The following is a 17,375-nucleotide window of genomic DNA, read 5'->3' as shown; positions in this document are numbered from 1 at the left end:
CATACACACCACACCACACCCACCACACACCACACACCACATAACACACACCACACAACACACCACACCATACACACCACACACACCACACACACCACACAACACACCACACCCACCACACACCACACACCACACCACACACACCACACACCACACAACACACCACACCTACCACACACCACACACCACATAACACACACCACACCACACACACCACACACCACTGACACCACACCATACACACCACACAACACACCACACCCACCACACACCACACAACACACCACACCACACACCACACACCACATAACACACACCACACCACACACACCACACACCACACCACACACACCACACACACCTCACAACACAAACCACACACACCACACACCACATAACACACACCTCACAACACAAACCACATACACCACACACGCCACACCGCACACACCACACACACCACACACACCTCACAACACAAACCACACACACCACACATACCACACCACACACACCACACGCCACACACACCTCACAACACAAACCACACACAATGCACACACCACACCACACATCACACCACACACCACACACACCACACACTCCACACACACCACGCACCACACCACACACACCACACCATACACACCACACAGCACACACACCGCACACCACACACACCGCACACCACACACACCGCACACCATGCACACCACACCACACGCACACCACACCACACACACTACACACCACACACACCACACACCACACACACCACACACCACACCACACACCACACACCACACACACCACACACCACATAACACACAGCACACACCACACACACCACACACCACACTATACACACCACACACCACACACCCCACACCACACACAGCACACACCACACACCACACACCCCACACCACACACAGCACACACCACACACACCACACACCATACACACCACACACCACACACACCACACACACCACACACCACACACTACACCACACACCACACACACCATACCACACACAGCACACACCACACAGCACACACAGCACACACCACAGACACCACACACCACATACACCACACACACCACACACCACAGAACACACACACATCACACACCAAATACCACACACCACCCAGTACACACACCACACACCACCCAGCACACGTGCACAACACACCACACACCACCCAGCACACACACACAACAAAACATACACACCACACCACATACCACACATAGGATACATATCACATCATATCACACAGACACACCACACACACCACCCAGCACACACAACACACCACACACTACCCAGCACACACACATACAACACACCACACACACACACAACACACCACACACTATCCAGCACACACACACCAGGCAACACCACACACCACCCAGCACACCACACACCACATATCACGCACACCCTACACAACACACCACCTAGCACACACAACACACCACATGCCACCCAGCACACACCACACTACACCCAGCACACACCACACATAACATACACCCCACATCACATCACACACATCACATGCACACACACACCATGCAATACAACACACACCACACACCATATACATAAACCACATACCACACCATACCACACTTAGCATATACACCACACAACACACCACATACACACACCACACCACACATATATAGAGACACGCAGCACACACAAGTACAAGAAACGCCAGGAGGCCTGATGAGAGGTGTGGCTGTGTCTCTGTGGCCGTGCTGGCAGGAACGCCATGTGGTGATTCTGCACAATGCCACCGTGGAGGGGCCTCTAGGCAAAGGGTTCTGTGCGCTTTCTTTTTTTTTTGAGACGGAGTCTCGCTCTGCCGCCCAGGCTGGAGTGCAGTGGCGTGATCTCGGCTCACTGCAAGCTCCGCCTCCCGGGTTCACGCCATTCTCCCGCCTCAGCCTCCCAAGTAGCTGAGACTACAGGCGCCCGCCACCACGCCCGGCTAGTTTTTTGTATTTTTAGTAGAGACGGGGTTTCACCATGTTAGCCAGGATAGTCTCGATCTCCTGACCTCGTGATCCACCCGCCTCGGCCTCCCAAAGTGCTGGGATTACAGGCTTGAGCCACCGCGCCCGGCCCCTGTGCGCTTTCTAACAACCACATGTGGACTGTTTCAATCAAAGGCAAAGAGCACACGACCACTGTAGGCGTTTCCCAGCGCAGCTGTCAAATCACTGCACGTGGCTTCAAACAACAGAGCTTTCTCCTCCCACAGTCTTGGAGGCCGGGAGTGAAATCAGTATCAGCAGAAGTGTCTCCTCCTGGAGGAAGCCTGTTCTGTGGGTACCTCTGGCCTCTGGGGGTGCCGGAAACCCTTGGCCCTCCCGGCTTGTGGACGCACCCGTGCCATCTCTGCCTGTGTCACACAGCCTCCTCCTGTGTCTTAATTCCCTCTTCTTCTTTTTTTTTTTTTTGAGACAGAGTCTCACCCTGTTGCCCAGGCTGGAGTGCAGTGGTACAATCTCAGCTCACCGCAACCTCCGCCTCCTGGGTTCAAGTGAGTCTCTTGCCTCTGCCTCCCGAGTAGCTGGGATTACAGGCTGGTCTCGAACTCCTGACCTCATGACCTGCCCGCCTTGGCCTCTCAAAGTGCTGGGATTACAGGTGTGAGCCATCGCACCTGGCCATTTCCTTCTTTTTTTTTTGAAATGGAGTCTTGCTCTGTCGCCCAGGCTGGAGTGCAGTGGCCGGATCTCAGCTCACTGCAAGCTCTGCCTCCCGGGTTTACGCCATTCTCCTGCCTCAGCCTCCCAAGTAGCTGGGACTACAGGCGCCCGCCACCTCACCCAGCTAGTTTTTTTGTATTTTTTAGTAGAGACGGTGTTTCACCGTGTTAGCCAGGATGGTCTTGATCTCCTGACCTTCTGATCCGCCCGTCTCGGCCTCCCAAAGGGCTGGGATTACAGGCGTGAGCCACCACACCCAGCCCATTTCTTTCTTCTTATAAGAACACCAGTCACTGGATTTGGGGCTCACCCTAATCCAATATGACCTCTTCTTAACTAATTACACAGATGCCAACTCTGCTTCCTAAAACACAGAGGCACTGGGCCTTCGGCCCATCTTTTGGGGAACAATTTAACGCACAACAGCCCGTGTGATGCTCATCTGCACCCACAGGGTGGCCCAAGGCCCCTCAAGGCTGTCTGAACGCAGCCCCACCCCGGCACCTGCAGCCGAGGGGCTCCTCACAGCGGACCTCAGCCCCTGGACGTGGCCGCCTCACTCTAAGATTTGGAAGTTCCTGAGCACAGCAAGCCTTGTGGGTGAATCACACGTCCTGCGAAGCTATGAAATGAAATGTACCGGCTGTTGAAATGAATCAGACACAAGCTCCTGTAAACGTTCCTGAATTTACAGTGGTTTTGGAGTCCCTCGGAATCTTCTCTTCCAATAAATAACAAAATTATAACCATGACCACTTGAGAGGGCATGATAATCTCTTGATGTTAAACGTGGTTCTCGTACTCAAAATATGGAAGTACCATGTTGACTGTGTCTCACAACTTCGAAGGTTAAATATGATTTATGCTATAAACGCCTTAGCAGGATGACCGGGCATTTGGAGGTGGGGTCTGAGGGCCTGGAGCCCATGACCGTGACCTATGACCCATCCAGCCCGCCATCATGGCCTTCGCTTCCCAGGCCGTGACCTCGGACCGAAGGTACCTCTTCAGCCCGAGCATCTGGACAAGAAACCCTGATGGATCAGATGACACAGATCTTACATAACACAGGGCGTTTCTTCCTTAATCAAATGCCCAGCCAGGAAGAGGTGCTTGTGTCCAAATCACCTGGGATATTCTCACCAGTCAGAGCCACAGGGGGCTTTCCGCTGGATTATATATCTGTTTTTGGCTTATCAGAAACTTCCTCTGAAATCGCTGGGGAATTCAGAGCCTAGGATGGGAGATGAAGAAACAGTTCTTGCCTAGGGGAATTCCCTCAGATTGTGTTATCCGCTCCCGAGAGCAGCACGGCAATCAATAGCCCGAATTAGTGAAAGAAAAGAATGGAAATTAAAGATCTGCTGTTCAGGCCAGTGCGGTGGCTCACACCTATAATCCCAGCACTTTGGGAGGCCGAGGCGGGTGGATTACTTGAGGTCAGGAGACCAGCCTGGCCAAAAAGGTGAAACCCCGTCTCTACTAAAAATACAAAAAATTAGCCAGACGTAGTGGCAGGCACTGTAGTCCCAGCTACTCAGGAGGCTGAGGCAGGAGAATCACTTGAGCCTGGGGGGTGAAGTTGCAGTGATCTTAGATCATGCCACTGCACTCCAGCCTGGGCAAGAGTGAGACTCCATCTCAAAAAAAAAGGGGGAGAGTCGGGGGTTGGAAGACAGCGTAGGGTAGGGAGGATGGTGGAGCTCAGGAACCCATCCCAGCCCCGGCTGCAGGGAGGACGGTGGAGTCCAGGACCCCAGCCGCACTCCTCGAGCCTGGCTGGTATTCACATCCTTCACTCTCTCTTCACCTCAGGTCTTTGTTGTAAACTGAGAATAACCCTTTACTCATTTCACAGATACTTTTCTTGGGACTTTCACTGTGCAGGGCTTCCATGGGGATGTTGGGGTTCAATGGTTCACCAGGTACCCACCGCGATCTCACAGGCTGGAGGGACTCTTGAAGACCGAGACAGTTAAGGGAAATGGGAGTCCTTCACCCGCCCCAGAACTGGAAGGGTCCCCACTGGCTCTGGTTATGTTGTCTTGAAGCAATGGCTGTGGAGCTCTCCGAGGGCTCTGGGAGACGGGCTCTGCCCAGTGGCTCTCCTCTGCTGAGGTGAAGGCAGACGCCAGCCGGGGCTCCCCCGGGATACCTGCCTGCAGGCTTGGCACTGCCCGCCTCCCTGGGTGACTGGGGCTTCTCCCAGCATGAGGGCTGGGTTCTAGGGGAGGTTCACCGCTGTTCAGGATCTGGTCCTCAGCTTAAAATCCCCTCAGACTGCACTGTGTGGGGCAGGGCTCCCAGAAGAAAGCAGGCCTCCCCGCTTCCCCAGGCAGGGCGTCTGCGCCACTCTCCGCAGGCACGTTCCAAGAATCACGGTGTCCTTGCTCTTCTTCACAGGCTGCTCCCTCTGCCTGGGGTCCCCTCCCTCCCTTCCCACCACGGCCTGTCTTTCCCCCCATTACCACTCCCTGGATAACCCCCTCTCCTTTTTCAGAGTTCAGCCTAAATAATGATCATTTCTGTAGGTTGGGTCCATCCTCATGGCACGCTGAGACCCACACGTCTCCTGCATGACTTTCCCATGACGGCGACTGAACTCTGCTCTTGGTGCTCCAGGCTGAGTGGCTGGAAGCCATGCAGGTCCAGGCCTGGGCCCTGTCTCAGCTGTGCACTCGGCCGTGCCACTCAGACAGTTCCTGGCATACAGCAGGCGTTCAGCACAGGCTTGTCTGCTGGAAAACAATGAACGGACAACCACACAAGTGAGTAGGGGCTAATCGAGTCACACTGGAGGTTCCTCTACAAGCCAGAGACCATCACTAAGCTTACAACTGACAAAAGAAATTGCAACCAAGGCCGGGCAAGATGGCTCATGCCTGTAATCCCAGCCCTTCGGGAGGCCAAGGTGGGAGGATCACCTGAGGTCAGGAGTTCGAGACCAGCCTGGCCAACATGGTGAGACCCCCCATCTCTGCTAAAAATACAAAAAAAAAAAAAAGCAAAAAAACATTAGCCTGGCGTGGTGGTGCGCGCCTGTAGTCCCAGCTACTCCGGAGGCCGAGGCAGGAGAATCACTTGAACCCAGGAGGCGGAGCTTGCAGTAAGCTGAGATCGTGTCACTTCACTCCAGCCTGGGCGACAGAGCGAGACTGTGTCTAAAAACAAACAAACAAAACACTGCAAGCAAATGAAAGATTTTTTTTTTCTTTTTTTTTGAGATGGAGTCTCACCCTGTCACGCAGGCGGGAGTGCAGTGGCACAATCTTGGCTCACTGCAACCTCCGCCTTCTGGGTTCAAGTGATTCTCCTGCCTTAGCCTCCTGAGTAGCTGGGATTACAGGCGCGCTCCACTGCGTCTGGCTAATTTCTGCATTTTTAGTAGAGATGGGGTTTCACCACGTTGACCAGGCTGTTCTGGAACTCCTGGCCTCAGGTGATCTGCCTGCCTCGGCCTCCCAAGGTGCTGGGATTACAGGCGTGAGCCACTGTGCCCAGCCACAATTGAAAGTTTTTTTTGTTTTTTTTTTTTTTTGAGACGGAGTTTCGCTCTTGTTGCCCAGGCTGGAGTACAGTGGCTCGATCTGGGCTCACCACAACCTCCGCCTCCCTGGTTCAAGCGATTCTCCTTCCTCAGCCTCCCGAGTAGCTGGGATTACAGGCATGCGCCACCATGCCCTGCTAATTTTGTATTTTTAGTAGAGATGGTGTTTCCCCATGTTGGTCAAGCTGGTCTTGAACTCTTGACCTCAGATGATCCGCCCGTCTCAGCCTCCCAAAGTGATGGGATTACAGGCGTGAACCACCGTGCCCAGCCCCAATTGAATGATCTTAATGGCTCTTTTTGCAACTCTAGAACCAGGCACAGATCACTCTATAGAACAGAACAAGGGCTCTGGCGTGCTAGGTAGAGGAGGTTGGTTTTGTAGACAGAAAGGGGCTGAGGAAGTAGACACAGAACAAAAAGCAGATTGGTGGTTTCCAAGTGGCCTGCCTTGGAAGGTTCCAGCAGACGGGACTTCCTCATCATGCCAACAAAACCTGGCTTGCTTGGGGCTAGTCTCTCTCTCTCTTTTTTTTTTTTTTTTTTTTTGAGGCGGAGTCTTCACTCTGTCGCCCAGGCTGGAGTACAGTGGCGCGATCTCGGCTCACTGCAAGCTCCGCCTCCCGGGTTCGCGCCATTCTCCTGCCTCAGCCTCCCGAGTAGCTGGGACTACAGGCGCCCGCCACCGCGCCCAGCTAATTTTTTGTATTTTAGTAGAGACGGGGTTTCACCGTGTTAGCCAGGATGGTCTCGATCTCCTGACCTCGTGATCCACCTGCCTCGGCCTCCCAAAGTGCAGGGATTACAGGCGTGAGCCACCGCACCTGGCCGGGGCTATTCTCTCTATCCTGGTTTCCTGGAAGGTGAGATGAAGTTAGTTTTGGCGTGGTGACGTGGAGCACGAGTGGCTGTGTTTTGGTCTGGTCTGCCGGGCCTAGTGCAGGAGCTCAGGCCAAACCGGTGGCCTCCTATGAATTTTATCAAAAGCGACTCAGACGATGGCGTTCAGGTGAGCGGAGCGTGCACAGCGCTGCTCGCAGACCCCTCTGTCCGACTCCTCATCTCTGCACTTTCAGCCTAAACATCTGGAGATCAGAGAACAAGTCCTCCAGGGAGGGGTCTCCCTGAGATAGTCCCTGCACCTGGGCCAAAGGTCCTTGTAGACCTTTGTGTTGGGCGTGGAGACTCATGAGGGTGGGGAGGGCCTGAGACTGTGGGATCAGAGGCCTGGCCCGGGTAGCGGCTCTCCCTGCCCTCAGGGGGCCATGAGCTGTGCAGACCCCAGAGCCCTGTGTGCACTTTTCACACTTTTTCTCGGGCAATGTTGAGAACCACGCCCAGCACTGCCTGGTCCAGCCCCTGGGAAGGAAGGCAGGGGCCCGGAGCCCTCCTGCCACAGCAGCGTCCCTGTCTTGGAAGGTACATGCACTGCTGTCCCTGCCCGAGGATCTTTAGGTCTCACCTGGGGCCTCGCCCAGCGCTGGGAGGGGCTGGGCCCTGGGCTGGGGCTGGAACTGGGAATCCCCGTGGGTGGCCGCGCCCTGTCTGGCCCTTCACGCTGAGTCAGGGCCGGGAAGGCCGGGCCCACCCAGGGACGGGCTGTCTAGGGCTCCCCTGTCCGCCTCAGCCCTCGCTGCGCTGACAGGGTGAAGCTGTGTCCCAGAGCCTGACCCAGTTCTGCCCGCCCCGGCCTCTTCACTGGAGAGGACCAGGGTCAGGGTGCATGGCCCCCAGAAGCACGTCCAGCTCCACGCGGACACACGGGCCCTGGGTACCCACTCTAGGACTCCATGGTCCTGGCCTCCCCCAGGACCAGGCAAGGCCAGGCCCACTGGGCTGCATGTATACGCACAAGCACACACACGTGTAACACACCCACTCACACCCACACACATCACACACACCCTCCCACACATATTCATATACACCCACACACACACATATTCGCACAGATACACACATACCTACAAACAAATACACATGTACACAGATACACACATACATAGCACACACAACGCTCACAGGGGCACCGGCGCACACGCTCAGTGAGCCCTCCTGGTGCTGCTGTTCACTAAAGGTTTGGGAAGGAGAGGTCTGGGTGGCGGCAAGGCCGGGACCTTAAACTGCAACACGATTTCTCCGAGGTCCTTGAGAACAGAACATTCAACAGGATCGAGGAGCCCTACAGGGCGCAGGCAGCCGAGGCAACGGTCACTCATCCGTCCTTTCAGAAGCACGTTCTGCCTCTACATGGATACGAGGAATCTTCTTGACCCATACGGAGCCAAGGAGGGTCTTCCTGAGCTGGTCCCCTGCAGCTGGGCCAAAGGTCCCTCCAGACCACATGGCCCTTGTGTTGGGAGTGGAGAATCATCAGGGCAGGGAGAGCCTGAGACTGCGCTGCTGCTGGCATCGCTGTGCTATGTGATGCCAGCCCGGGGCCCTCCCTGGTCCGCAGGCTCGTGCCTCTTGTGTGGAGACCACGCTCTGTGTGTCCACGGCGGGTGGGAGGTCACTGGCTTTTGTCTTAGCTCCCAGAGCCCAGCTGGGAACACCCTTGATGTGCTCTTGGGGCTCACGTTTGCATGTTAGTATCGAGTGATGCCAAATGTCCTCCAAGCACGCAGTCTCTGAAGACCCCATCCTCTCCCCTCGGCCCTGCGACCCCCCTCTGCAGCCGGCGCCCAGGTGAACACACGGCCCCCGCACGCAGCCTCAGACACTGCCCTGGCCTCCTTCCCATCACCCTCCTGCCTCACCCCTGGCGGCACTCCCCTCTGTGACCTCGGGCCGCCCGTTCCCTGGCTGGGATTCCTCCTCTGCAGAGTAGGGGTGCAGCATCCCCCGGGGCAGTCCAGCTCCTGGCCAAGGACCCCTGGAGTGGGTTTCCAAAGTGAAATTGCCCTTGTCCTCCCCTGCCTTCCACTGGCCTCACCCTCTCCGCCGATTTTCATCCGCTTTCACGTGGGGCTCATGGTCTAAATTTTTCACTTCTTGATTTTTTTTTTTTTTTTTTTTTTTTGAGACAGAGTTTCGCTCTTGTTGCCCAGGCTGGAATGCAATGGCACGATCTCCTGCTCACCGCAACCTCCACCTCCTGGGTTCAAGCAATTCTCCTGCCTCAGCCTCCTGAGCAGCTGGGATTACAGGCATGCGCCACCACCCTGGCTAATTTTGTATTTTTAGTAGAGACAGGGTTTTACCATGCTGGCCAGGCTGGTCACAAACTCCCGACCTCAGGTGATCCGCCCACCTCGGCCTCCCAAAGTGCTGGGATTACAGGCGTGAGCCACCGCGCCCAGCTCACTTCTTGATCTTTTAAAAATTGTGGTAAAGCTCATCTAACATAACATAAAATGTACCATCTCAACCGTTTTCAAGCACACAGTTCGGTGGCATGGAGCACATTCGCACTTATGTGCAGGCATCACCGCCATCGTCCGCAGAACCTTCCATCTTTCCAAGCTGAACCTCTGTCCCCGCGAAACGCTGACTCCCGTCCCCTGGCACCCCCAGTCTTCTTCCTGTCTCTAGGAGTCTGAGAATTCTAGGGGCCGCATACACGGGGTCCTGCAGCGCCTGTCCCTCTGTGCCTGGCACTAGGTCCTCAAGGTGGTGGAGCAGGGATGGGGTTTCCTTCCTGCTGAGGCTGAACGATTCAGAATCTGTTCTAACTCTTCTTCCTGTGTCATTTTTCTGGACCTTGAATGGCAGAACTGCACCCCCTGGAAGGGCCCCCTGGCACCCCTGTGCCTCCCCATCCCCATTCAGGCGACTGGTTCTTCCCCCAGGCTCCAGGGCTGTGAAACCAGCGCAGAGCTCCAGCTTCCAGGCTGCGTGCATGGCCAAGAGTAACTGGGAAGCAACCGGAGCCGCGCGGGTCACCCGATCGCTGCGCTGGGCCGTGCAGGGTTCGCCATGTCCTGGGGCAAGGCCTTGGCCCCACTCACAGGTGCATGGACGGTTCCCAGGACCTTTCCCTCTTCCTTCACCTGGAGGGGCTTTGGGCCACTGTGCTCGCTTCCAGCCACCTGGGGGTGGGAAACAGCACCTCCCAATCCCCCCAATCCTCCCAGCACCCTCAGCCCTCTCCCCTCCCCTGAGTCTCCCTGCAGCCTTGAGGCCCTGCCCTCCTGGCCCAGGTGAGCACGGCCTGTGCTGCTCCTTCCCAGAGCACATGTGCACGGTGCCCTGGGCACCAAAGCCCTAGGGAAGGCAAGTGACTTCAGGAGTGGCTGGCGGTGCTGTTTCCAGCCACAGAAGGGTCAGATGTGACCCCAGATGAGGCAGCATCTGGGACAGAGGCAGCCCTGGCTTGAAAGGCTGAGCTGAAGAGCGTGCACCCCCCCACACACACACAGACACACACACACACACACACACACACACACACACACACACCTGTCCTGGGCCCGCCTCCTGACGCACCTGTCTGAGTCAGGGCAAGCCTGTCTGACTGCCCCCCCTGACTCACTCCCTTCCCCTTGGGCCTCCACCTGGCTGCTGCCTTCCCACACACAGCCCCACACTGCGCTTGAGCCCCTTCCTCAGTCATCCCTGGGTGCCCCCATGCCTCCTGGGCAGGGCTGAAGCAGGCAGGTCCCTCCACCCAACCCCAGCCCCTGAGAAACGTCTCCCAATCCTCCTGGGGAAAACCCTCCTGACAGACCCAGTCCGCTCCCTGATCCCTCCTCTGCCCGGGAGGCTCTCGTCATTCAGTCATTTACATGTGAGTGTGAACAAGCTGAGCTTGCCATCTTGCTGAGACAGAGGGGCCTGTTCAGGGAAAGGCAGGTCCCCGGAGCAGGGAGGAGCTGGCATTTCCAGGAGAACCAGTCTGGGTGGGGCTCTGCATGGAAGCCTCAGATCTTCCAGAGACGCCCCAGGAGGTGACGGGCAGAGTGACAGGGATGGACAAGGCTGCCACAGGACACCCCTGCTCCTTGCGACTCTTGGCTTTGCCCAGGGCTGGCTCTTTCCAGGGCTTTGCAAGCAGCAGCAAAGGCTACTCTCACTCTTGTCCTTGTGCCCCTGTGGTTGGCAGTCATGGCCAGGGGCCCCCAGCCAGTGCTTCTCTGAGATGTCTGTGTGAGCTGAGGGAAGTCAGCTCTGCCCTGCCCCAGGCCAGCACTGACCACTCCTGGGCCTTGCTCCCAAATGTCTCCCCCAGTCCACTGCCTAACAAAGCTCCTCTGCTCCACGGTGGAAGCCCAGAGGATCCTCTGGCTGGGAGGTGACTCTCCCTGGGTCTCTGGTATTTTTGTAGAGTTGTGACCAGAGCCTTTGTTTCAGGTTGTCTTTTCAGGGACGCTTGTACAGCAGACATCCTTGGAAGAAAGAGAGAGGGTCTCACTCAGGAGCTCAGGACAGGTATGCTGACTGCCTGTTATAAAAGATTCGGGTTCTATGAGAACAGGGTCACCTCCTGCAATGCACACCCCTGCTTGCAGGGGTACCTCGCCCTCTTCACATCCCCCAACGGGAGCTGAGGCTCAGGAGCTGTGGTGCCCGGACATGCTGGCCCTGCCTCTGTGCTACCGGGGGTGATAAAGACCTTTGTGTCTGACCCAGGAGTCTCATGTCCTCTGCCTGCGTTCATGAAGCTGTGGGTGGCTACCTTGTTAGTTCTCAAGGACCTGTGAAAGGAAAATAAATCGGCCGGGCGCGGTGGCTCAAGCCTGTAATCCCAGCACTTTGGGAGGCCGAGACAGGCGGATCACAAGGTCAGGAGATTGAGACCATCCTGGGTAACACAGTGAAACCCCGTCTCTACTAAAAATACAAAAACTTAGCCGGGCGAGGTGGCAGGCGCCTGTAGTCCCAGCTACTCGGGAGGCTGAGGCAGGAGAATGGTGTGAACCCGGGAGGCGGAGCTTGCAGTGAGCTGAGATCCGGCCACTGCACTCCAGCCTGGGTGACAGAGTGAGACTCCGTCTCAAAAAAAAAAAAAAAAAAAAAAAGAAAGGAAAATAAATCTTGGGACCACAGTCACTAAGCCAAAGGGAAAAGTCACACTGGGAACTGTATCAGGCAAACCTGCTCCCATTTTATTCCCAAATAAGACAGCTACAGAGATTAAAAAAAAAAAAAAAAAAAAAAAAAAGCCACACATCTCACTCACAATTTGTGCACAAGGAAATTCCCTGTGGGGCTCAAGATCTTTACCCTAGAGCAGTTGTGTGGGATTTCACCCTGGCAATGTGAGTGGACAGCTTACCTTCACAGGTGCAGACAAAGGACAGATCTCAGTCATCCCTCTGTTCCCTGAGACAAACGCGTATCTGACTGCTTCCCCTGCCCTGTTGTTTCATGGAGCCAGACTAAGGCACACGTGGCCCTTCCCCTACCCCCTCTCACATGTGGATTGTATTTTCAGTGAAAGGCTGATCAGAGACCTAGAATGCAACCCTCTGTTGCTCATCTACCTATTAACTGGAAGGCCCTGCTTCGAGTGGTCCCAAGTTGTCCTGCCTTTCTAGACCAAACCAATGTACGTCTTACACATATATATTTTAATATTTATTTATTTATTTATTTTGAGTTGGAGTCTTGCTCTGTTGCCCAGGCTGGAGTGCAATGGTGCGATCTTGGCTCACGGCAACCTCCGCCTCTGCAGTTCAAGTGATTCTCCTGCCTCAGCCTCCCAAGTAACTGGGACTACAGGGGCACGCCGCCACACCCAGCTGATTTTTGCATTTTTAGTAGAGACTGGGTTTCTCCATATTGGCCAAGCTGGTCTGGAACGCCTGATCTCAGGTGATCTGCCCACCTCGGCCTCCCAAAGTGCTGGGATTACAGGCGTGAGCCACCGCGCCCAGCCATCTTACATGTGTTGATGACGTGTCTTGTCTCCCTGAAATGTATGAAAAGAAGCTGCGCCCTGACTACTTTGGGCACATGTCATCAGGACCTCCTGAGGTGTGTCACAGGCACACCTTAACCTGGGCAAAATATGCCTTCTAAATTGATTGAGACTTGTCTCAGATACTTTTGGGTTCACGGACCGCAAAAACTTAGGCCTTTCCCAAGACTCGACCCCCTCGGGGTGCACAATGTCCTCCCATGGGTCTTCTCTTTAGCATGTGGGCACGTACAGGAGGGCCTCACGCACCCTTCATTCCAAGGTGCCAGTGAGTTCTTGCTCCTGAGCTGGCTGGACAAGAGCTGAGTGCTGGGTATCTGTCTGGGGAAGGGGTCGGGGTTCCAGAGTGTCTGTCTGGGGAAGGGGTCGGGGTTCCAGAGTGTCTGTCTGGGGAAGGGTCGGGGTTCCAGAGTGTCTGTCTGGGGAAGGGGTCGGGGTTCCAGAGTGTCTGTCTGGGGAAGGGGTCGGGGTTCCAGAGTGTCTGTCTGGGGAAGGGTCGGGGTTCCAGAGTGTCTGTCTGGGGAAGGGGTCGGGGTTCCAGAGTGTCTGTCTGGGGAAGGGGTCGGGGTTCCAGAGTGTCTGTCTGGGGAAGGGTGGGGGTTCCAGAGTGTCTGTCTGGGGAAGGGGTCGGGGTTCCAGAGTGTCTGTCTGGGGAAGGGTCGGGGTTCCAGAGTGTCTGTCTGGGGAAGGGTCGGGGTTCCAGAGTGTCTGTCTGGGGAAGGGGTCGGGGTTCCAGAGTGTCTGTCTGGGGAAGGGTGGGGGTTCCAGAGTGTCTGTCTGGGGAAGGGGTCGGGGTTCCAGAGTGTCTGTCTGGGGAAGGGTCGGGGTTCCAGAGTGTCTGTCTGGGGAAGGGTCGGGGTTCCAGAGTGTCTGTCTGGGGAAGGGGTCGGGGTTCCAGAGTGTCTGTCTGGGGAAGGGTGGGGGTTCCAGAGTGTCTGTCTGGGGAAGGGGTCGGGGTTCCAGAGTGTCTGTCTGGGGAAGGGTGGGGGTTCCAGAGTGTCTGTCTGGGGAAGGGTCGGGGTTCCAGAAGGGGACATGGAGTCCAGGACACCAACGAGACAACTTCTGCTTCACAGTCTTGCTGACGGTCAGTGGACCCCACCCCGCGGTCCTTCACCAAGACAAAAGGGAGAACTGGCTGGGCATGGCGGCTCACGCCTGTAATCCCAGCAGTTTGGGAGACTGAGGCAGGCGGATCATTTGAGGGTCAGGAGTTTGAGACCAGCCTGGCCAACACGGTGAAACCCCATCTCTACTTAAAATACAAAAATTAGCCGGGCGTGGTGGTGGGCGCCTGTAATCCCAGCTACTCGGGAGGCTGAGGCAGGAGAATCGTTTGAACCCGGGAGGTGGAGTTTGCAGTGAGGTGAGATGGTGCCACTGCACTCCAGCCTGGATGACAAAGCAAGACTCCGTCTCAAAACAAACATACAAACAAAGGAGGAGAACTGCTCCTGCTGGACGAGCCTCCTGGGTTCCAGTAGGGAGGAAGCTGTGGTTTGGAGCCCTGAGGTGGGCGCAGCCCCTGGTGCCAGCCTTGCCCACAGGGGTGAGCACTGCGGTACTGGACGTTACCCTGGAGTCTGTACGCCGTTTTCTAGTGTGTGTTTGCTACAAGCTACTTATCCTTGGAAATGCTGCTAAAACTTAATGTCCTTATTAAGCAAAACTTCTTAGATCTCCATAATGATGAATAAACAGCTTGATAAATGTTGGAAATATTTTAAGAAAGATAAAGGCCGTCCAGTGGCTCATGGCCAGATCTGTTTTATATACTGTTTATTATTTTTATTTTATTTTTGTTACCTATAAGAAACTTGGTAGGCCGGGCACGGTGGCTTACACCTGTATTCCCAGCACTTTGGGAGGCCGAGGTGGGTGGATCATGAAGTCAGGAGATTGAGACCATCCTAACTAACATGGTGAAACCCCGTCTCTACTGAAAATACAAAAAATTAGCTGGGCGTGATGTCGGGCGCCTGTAGTCCCAGCTGCTTAGGAGGCTGAGGCAGGAGAATGGCTTGAACCCAGGAGGTGGAGGTTACAGTGAGCCGAGATCGCACCACTGCACTCCAGCCTGGGCGACAGAGCGAGACTCCATCTCAAAAAAAAAAAAAAAAAGGAAAAGAAAAAAAGAAACAAAAAGAAACCTGTACATGTACAGATCTGTTTTAAATAACACTGAACCACAGATTTATTATTAAATCTTTTTTGTAAACAGAAAAGCCCCGAAATGTTTAGTATGATTCTATCACAGAAAATGATTTACTCTTATCATGATGGTGAGTCAACATTACTTAAAAACATGAAAAGAACACGTTATAGGACGAATACAGACTAATGTATGATTGTGAGAATTTCTGACAGTTCCCAGGAATTCTGATTTCTCCTTCCCCAGTCCTGAGGGTGGAGCCGTGAGGAATCTGGGCTGACTTCAGGGTCCCGCCTGCCGGGAGCAAGAACAGCTCCTTCCCGAGGCAGTGAGCAGGTCACTGTTTCCTGCTGATCACCCTAAAGTGAACACCCAAAGCATGCAAGGAACACCTTTTGTTCTCAACAGGCCTGGAAAGAGCTCTGCCCAGCCTGCTGGGGAGGTGAGCTGTTCCTGCAACAACTTGTAAGCAAAGCGTCTCAGTAAAACAAGAGGTCACTTCATATTAAGGAAGGAGACCACTATTACTCCTGCTGCCCTCCTCCCCCCACCTTGCCCAGTTCACAAGACAGGAGAAAAGAGAGAGAGAAACAAAAGTAAGATAAATAGACAGACAACCTTGGCACCATCACCCGGCCCTAGAAGTTAAACAAAGTAATAATAATAACATCAACCCCTGGCCTAAACTACTTGTGTTATCTGTAAATTCCAGACACTGTATGAAAAAAGCATTGTAAAACTTTTTGTTCTGTTAGCTGATGCATGTAGCCCCCAGTCATGTTTCCCACGCTTGCTCGATTTATCACGACCCTTTCACGTGGACCCCTTAAAGTTGTAAGCCTTTAAAAAGGCCAAGTATTTCTTTCTCGGGGAGCTCGGCTCTTAAGACGCAAGTCCGCCGACGCTCCCGGCCGAATAAAAAACCTCTTTCTTCTTTAATCCGGTGTCTGAGGAGTTTTGTCTGCGGCTCGTCCTGCTACAATATAGCTTCCTGTGTGGACAGCTGCATTTTGTTTGTTTGGTTGGTTGGTTGGTTGATTGGTTTTGAGACAGGGTCTTGCTGTGTTGCCCAGGCTGGAATGCAGTGGTGTGATCAGAGCTCACTGTAGCCTCGAACTCCTGGCTCAAGTGATCCTCCCACCTCAGCTTCCTGAGTTAGCTGGGACCACAGGCACATGCCACCAAGCCCAGCTAATTTTTATAGTTTTTAGTAAGAGATGGGGGTCCCCCCATATTGCCCAGGCTGGTCTCAAATTCCTGGCCTCAAGCAATCCTCCCACCTCGGCCTCCCAAAGTGCTGGGATTACAGGCATGAACCACCACCTCTGGCCTATAGCTGCATCTTTGAAGAACAAGCGTTCCTGCCTTTCATCAGCCCATCCCTCGAGCCCTGCCTTGGTGGGACTAGCACAAAATATATTGCTGGTTGGAGTACTCCAGGGTGTCCAGTCAGAAGCTGGAGCAGGAAATGAGGCATGTGAAGTCAACATTTTGGGATGGGAAGAGATGCTGCAGCAATCGGCCAGCCTGGCTCCAGGCTGGTGTTGGGTGTATGTGTGCAATCCTGTGTCTGGTGCTAACGATGAGACCAAGTGTCATTGGCACCAGGGAGCCTGCACGCCTCCCATACCATCAGCACCAGGGACTCCTCACGCCTCCTACACTGTCCTCACCCTGTGTTCGAGGCTGCTTGCTGGGAGCCCTCAGGTGGGCGCTTCCAGCCCCTGGTGCCAGCCTTGCCCGCGGGAGTGAGCACCGTGGTACTGGACGTTACCCTGGAGCCTGTACGCCGTTTTCTAGTGCTCAAGTGTTTGCTACAACCTACCTATCCTTGGAAATGCTGCTAAAACTTAATGTCCTTATTAAGCAAAACTTCTTAGATCTTGTCCTTATTAAGCAAAACTTCTTAGATGATGAATAAACAGCTTGATAAACATTGAAAGTATTTTAAGAAAGATAAAGGCAATCTAGTGGCTCATGGCCAGATCTGTTTTATTTGTTTATTTATTTTAATTAAATAAATAAATTAATTTTTTTGAGATGCAGTCTTGCTCTGTCACCCAGGCTGGAGTGCAGTGGC

Source organism: Macaca mulatta, chromosome 3 (genome assembly GCF_049350105.2).
Source record: "Macaca mulatta isolate MMU2019108-1 chromosome 3, T2T-MMU8v2.0, whole genome shotgun sequence".
NCBI classification, from domain to species: domain Eukaryota; kingdom Metazoa; phylum Chordata; class Mammalia; order Primates; family Cercopithecidae; genus Macaca; species Macaca mulatta.
Note: the sequence above shows the minus strand (reverse complement) of the source record.